Source organism: Ascidiella aspersa, chromosome 8 (genome assembly GCF_963924565.1).
Source record: "Ascidiella aspersa chromosome 8, kaAscAspe10.2, whole genome shotgun sequence".
Taxonomy (NCBI): domain Eukaryota; kingdom Metazoa; phylum Chordata; class Ascidiacea; order Phlebobranchia; family Ascidiidae; genus Ascidiella; species Ascidiella aspersa.
Window position 1 is genome coordinate 13695207 of NC_139454.1, and position 6794 is coordinate 13702000.

Below are 6794 nucleotides of genomic sequence, written 5' to 3' on the forward strand. Positions count from 1 at the left end.
GTGTTTGCATATTGCTCAAAACTACAGATTTAAACTCTGTTTCAACAGTGATTGCTCAGACCAAGGCATGGTAAAAATTTACACAGTAAAAGTTGGAAAAAGTATAGCAAACCATAGACGTTAAATCATTTAGAGAGAATGAAAATATTGACTTTTTAAACATGCTAGCTGACCAAAATGTAATAACATGGCCGTAAGCATTATCTACGTAAATTTTTATTGATCAAATGTATGTTTCGATCATTTGCCAAAATCTACGACATATTTGAACCCCCTTCGCTTCAAAGCCATAAGTTATTATATTATTATACACAACTTATAATTGTGTGTAGATATGTTGGATTGGAGTAACATACAGAACAGGTGCAAATAGCAAATACGATGTTTCCAATATTCTCCAAATCGTATTTCATCGTATTGTCGCGGTAATACACAAAGAGGTAAGGCCGTGAATAAAGTTTCACCCACCGTACAATTAACGGAGGGAAGCATTTCGAGTAGGGATGTTCAAGGCAGAATATCGGCGACACATTTATAATGCTTGCTTTAAATGCGGCGTCAGCATTTTTTGGGGCGACCAATTACTTCGCGATAAGCTTCGCCTAATAATTAAGTTACAATAGGGTGTATTTACCGCCGCAAGTTTAAATGCGAAATCTTAAGGCAGTCTACGCCTCTCTGTTAGCACCTGTTGTGCATCTTGCTCCGACCAGCATACCAACATCAGGCCTAAACTTATCTAGCAAAACTTTCGATTTAATAGTTTGCGTATTAGGCACGTAATAGTGTTTTTCATATTGTTTGAAACGACAGATTTAAAATCCCTGTTCTAGACAAACACGTAAAAATTAAAAAAATAGCCATGTTTTATGAAATAGATAATCTTAGATCTAAATCACCAAGCAATACCCTTGATGCAACGTATTTATTGATTTTTTTACTAGATTGTTGTATAAAAATATAGATATAATTTAATGTAATTCTAAATATTTACTGTTCGAAAAACATGGCAACTATGCTGATTTGTGTTTAGGCATAGGTAAGTTGTTCTCTTGAATGTCATTAAAATTTAGTATCTTTTTTTATAACTGCACTGATTTTGTCAATAAATGGTATGTCTGGCGAGTTTGAAAGAACATATAACTGAAGCTGATAATGAGCTTGCTGCTGTAATAATGAAATCAATTCATCAAACATCGCAAGAAATAATTCAAAAATGTGCGAGTAATAATTGTATTTTTTATTACAATAAAAAAAAAAATCAAATTGCAACCAAAATGTTAGCAATATGCTACCATATTTACCTCAAAAATTGAGGGAATACACATCTTATAATGAACATGTAACAGAAAAAAATAGTGAATAAAACAAAATGATTCTGTTAAGTACAACTAAATATGGGAAACATTGCAGGATCTAAAAGCATTTTAACCATATTGTAGATATGTTAGCGACACAAAAGTGGTTTCTTTGCATCTGCAGAACGATGTTCTCCAATTGAAAAGTCAGTGTAAAGGTAACCTGACATGGCGCTGATAGAAAAGCCTGTTATAACAATCAAGCCATGGCTACCTTTAAGATGACAAATTTGAACAAGTTATGTGTATGTTAGATCTGTAGCCAATAAAAAATCACAATTGTTATATAGTACCATAATCAGAACCAAACATTCACTTTCAAAGCCCTACAAATGTGATGGACATAGCAACTTTACAGTTTAGTCATCCAAGTGGGCAACCCTCTGTTCTGAAGTGGCGTCAAACTCTTTAGGATTCACGCTACAGTTATTAATGTTGACAATTTTGCTATATACGTTGATCGTTTGTTTTGTTTGTTAACAAGTAGGTAACTTCAATACAAAATTGATGAAAAATAATAAATATTTTTTACCTCTCTCCACCCAGCATCTTTAAGGCCTGTTTACACTACAGCTGAGCTGTGTGTTAAATGCAGCAACAAACAAAGCAAAATCACTTTCAGGTTTCGATGGCAGTTGGGCAAAGAGTGAAACTCTCGCCACAATATAAATGAAATGTAAATTACACTTTGATCAGCCCCACACAGCTGTAGTGTAAATGGGCCTCAACAACTTAATCAATTTATTAATTATGTAAGATTTGTGTCCTACTCTCCTAACATGAAATATATATTTGAGTTTTGTAACCTTATGCATATTTTAAAGATTAAAAAAAAATGGAAAATAAAAGTATTCATTTTCAAGATGAACTTATACCTAAAGTTATTTTTTGTTGAATAGTTTATTGAGGGTACCTTATGTTACGTGGCAAAACTTGAACTTTAAAACCCCAAAATTAGTTTGTTCATATGTAAAATAAATGTTTTATAATGCTATTTGAAAAATATTGAACTATCAAAATATACAATGTATTTGATCTACAGACCATTGTCCGAAAAACTCCAGCTTGGTTAAACTGGGATGGGGATGATGACTTTAAATCAGTAGGAGATTTGTTTGGAGTCTATTGAAGAGTTGAAAAAGGTAATTAATCAAGATGAAGTAAACCTGATCAATGTAACAAGACATTGTATACTTGAATGTGCTGTTTAAATCCTTGTAAGGGCTGCATCCTGAAGTTGGAGGACAGGATAAAATACTAACTCTAAAAAATTGTTCTTCATGTGCAACAAGGTGGCCCGTATTAGAAGGATAAAGCCTAGTAAAAACAAAAAAATCCAAAAAATGTAGTTACAGGATAATACATAAGAACCCGCCACTATTTGTGACCATGTCAAGGCAAAAATTCTCCACATGTTAATTCACTAAATTATATGCAGCTCTTTATTAAACTACTGATTTTAAAATGCGGCTTGCAAGCTAAAAAGTTTGCCAACTGAATTGGTTTACCCAAACTATTATATTCATACCAAAATCATGTGCTTGCTGTTTTTGCCAAACATTAAAGCAATTATGCAAGCAAGTCCACATTGATTTACTTGAAATAAACCGTAAATGTTATTACATTGCAAAACGCATGCAGCCCGCATAGAAGGGTGACACTAGTGTTAACTTAGCATTCTAGGCTTTTGTCTAGTTGATTTCTTACAATATATAAATGTTTTTTATAGATGGAGAATCGGAAATTTGTTTGGAAGCAATTATAATATTTGCTACTGGTGCTGTCCAGGTACTGCCACTGGGGTTTGACCCTCAACCTACAATAGAATTTCCTAATGATACAAAATCCCAGTGTTGTAATGACTTAAGTCAATGTTTTTAAATGACTTGACTTGACTTAAGTCTTTTGGGCAAAATGACTTGACTTGACTTAAGTCATTTGGACAAATGACTTTGGTTAAAATAAATTGTTTTAATTAAGCAATTATTTATAAAATTGCGTTATTTATCCCAATCTTTGCACATAAAATAATTTGCTTGTAATATGCTGCTTTTATGTTATGTTTGACTTGAATTGCTCATAATAATCGGAGGAGTTTGCCGGTTTTCATAATTTAAAGTTTTATTTTTTTGACAAGGGCTGGACTTGCAGTTGACTTGCTCTAATTATGACTTGACTTGGGCAACCAATGACGGACTGGGACTTGACTTGGACTTAAGTTATTTCAAAATGACTTGTTTACAACACTGCAAAATACCCTTTGGTCAACACATGCTGCAATGTGTTGACAATTGCTTGGGGTAATAAAGATTTTAAACTCCCCTGGATTTGGTGTTACATAAATCTGTGTTGTTTTTTATTAAATAAACACCAATCATAGATTTGTACAGATTTTTTTATTTTATAGTCTACTCTAGAGAAGGGCAAGCCAACAAAATGCTACTTTACTCAAGTTACACATCTATAACATTATTGAATGTCAAAATAAATTTTTCGTTAAGTATAAAATAATATTTGTTGCTACGAATTGAAGACTTAACTTATATAATATGTTTTCGGCAAGGATTTCATTAAGGCTTGAATTGTGCGATCAAACATTGGACATTCAAAGAGTCAAATCATTAATATTCCTTGTTTTTGGCAAAATGGTGTCATTGCTATCAATATTAAATGAAGGGCCCAGACTCTGCAGTTGTAGTAGCTGGTACCTTCATGCAATACAGTTACAGTGGTGTGTGATACGTTCAGTGGACCATAGATAATTGTTTATACTATGCGAAGACAAAAAAGATCTATGCTGTTTGTTGGATCAAGAAACAACTGCTCCTCCAGATAATTAGATTCATTCACAAAATGGTTAACTACTTGATAAATTTGAATCGTATTTAATCTAAGTTTCACGATAAAAATAACAACAGATTATGTTAATGTTTAACGGACCCACATCGGAGTTTTATGAACTGAATTCGGGCGTTAAAACATTGCCAATTCTTGTTCTTGTTTATTTTTCATGGGACACTTTCATAATTGTTTTATTTTTGCCCCCTTCAATATTTATTTTTTACGCGTTATATTTAACATGGCGTTCTATAATTTGATATATGTTATTACCGGTATAGACTATCAGTTTTTAGTCAAACATTTTGACTCCCTGCAGCCTGCATATAGGAATGTTAGTAACTACAAATTGAAAAAACATTTAAAAAAAAATGTATTTTAAATAGATTTAACAAGCCTATACTAAAATATTCTGAGGGGAAGGCCTACTAAGCAACAGGACTCAAAACCAAAACTTGCGATATGTGCACGGTTCGGTGCACATTCCGAGGTGCACATTGTGCACTTGTTATATGTACGCAAACCGAAATGTGCACATTGTGCACTTGCGATATGTGACGATTAAGTGCACATTGTGCACTATCGCTCAATGTGCAACTTACAATGTATCAGTGAACGTTATACAGAAAAATAAATAACTTTATATTAAACGATTTTTCCGATGATGTTTTTGTATGGAAAAGATCAAGTAATACATGTTATCTTTCGTGCCATTCTTTTTATTATGATATATTTTTTATTTGAGTTCCACTTTTATGGATTTCCGATTATATGGAGTGGATTTATTATGCATGTTATTTTTCGATCGATTCTTTTTTTTTAATTGAGTCCCAATTGTATGGATTTTTGATTATATGGGTTAAATTTACCAAACAAATAAGTTAACAACTGAAGGTAACTAAACCTGCAAATTTAGCCTTAAAACCCGTAAAAGTATTTTTAAACGTTCATAATTTTTAACTACTCTGCTTATGTGGGCATGGTTATGACGTCATTGGGTATCGGATTGTGATACTTTTTGTTCACGATATTGGTTATCGGAAAAAATGTCACGTTTTGGGCACCCCTAACCAATTGTATGTTAATAGGACATTTTAAACGTAAGGCAACACTTCTTGTATTTAAAGATCTATGTTTGACCATTTTTAATCTAATTCAACTGCACTATTGCATTTCAATTTTGTTAACTTAAAAAAAAATTGGTTAGAATTAGTTGAACATTGAATAGCGATACGTCTGCTTAGATTGTTTGTGTTTGTTTTTAAATGATCAATGAATCCTAAGAATAACTTACGTAATTAGTGGCTCTATCGACCTCGTAATTAGTGGCTCTATCGAATTTAAAAAACTTCTACACAAAAGTTTATTTTATAAAACCAGAAAATTGAAGGCGTCACGGCACACATATAGCACAAAAGCAATTAGGAAACAAAAGAATACTCACTTCTGGGCGATATACCAATCGTAAGATATAAAGTTGGAAATGGTTGAATAGAAAAATTTTAAATGGAAAACTGCAGCAGCAATATTTGCGAAATACTTTAAGCAAGATTATAAACGAAATAGGCTACTATCGATAGGTAGGTAATATGAAAATGCGACAGAAACAAATTAAATATAACCTCAAATGACAAAGGAAAATGAAATTATAGTAAAGTAAATAAAAAATGAATAAAAAAGGAAAGGCTATCGAAATAAAAAAATTAAAAGTCCATACACTAAAGAAAAGTTAAAGACGACCGTAAAAAAATGCTACAGAAACATAAAAAATATATAATGTTAGATTACAGAGAAAAAAATAATTACTGAAAATAAAAAGTAAAGGCATAGGCCTACATTTAAGCAACATTCAAAAAGGTAAAGAATGCTGAACTGTTACCGAATCACCGTTTTTTGTAAAATTTTAAGGACCAGAAACGGAACTGAACGGAATAATTTGAAAGAACATAAACCTTAACCGAACCCCAACCTGTAAACAAAAGCGGTTCACTCCAGCATGACGTCACAACTTGTATTTTACAGGGTTAAGTTAACGCCATGTTCGTAATTTTATGACAAAAATATGAATATTGATTAAAAAAAACGTTGATTTTTCATTTTTTCTATATATTATCAATGAGTTGCTGTTTCTTTAATACGTCACGTAACTTAGCTTAAATGACTTTACAATTCAAAAATTATTCTTGCCTCTAACCAACGAAATTGCAAACCGTGCTCAAAATGCGTCCGATTCTCTCGGTATCAACGCGACGAATGACAATGCAACACAACGCCATCCAAAACGCAACCGCACACAAAGTTGTCAGCAGCGCTAGAAAAACTGAGACTTCGAAATTCACACAAAGTCCTGTCCCTGAGGGAAAACCAAGTCGGTGGGTAGCTGACCCGAACGGCGATTCCCGCGGACAAACGCATTAGTCCGGAACGAAGGGTCTACAATAATTAAATTTGTGACAATCTGTCTATCTTCTGGTAAGTAAGAAAAGTACAAATCCTACATCTGCCTGTCTGTCTGTTTTTAAGTTCGATAATAATAATCGGCTGCCGGACAAATAGCGCCTTACCATCACACGCGGTGGAAAAAGTGATCACGGAAAA

General features: G+C 32.9%; 1 long non-coding RNA gene across 2 annotated transcripts; it reads left to right on the top strand.

Moving 5' to 3' along the window:
• Positions 1-942: 942 nt before the first annotated feature.
• On the top strand, positions 943-3226 carry LOC146136231 (uncharacterized). Of its 2 annotated transcripts, none has more exons than XR_014501575.1 (3): positions 943-1039; positions 2401-2500; positions 3088-3226. It is a non-coding gene; the product is annotated as an uncharacterized LOC146136231 (long non-coding RNA). The 2 variants fall into 2 exon arrangements; XR_014501576.1 differs by lacking the exon at positions 943-1039 and adding an exon at positions 1275-2110.
• The last annotated feature ends 3568 nt before the right edge of the window (positions 3227-6794 follow it).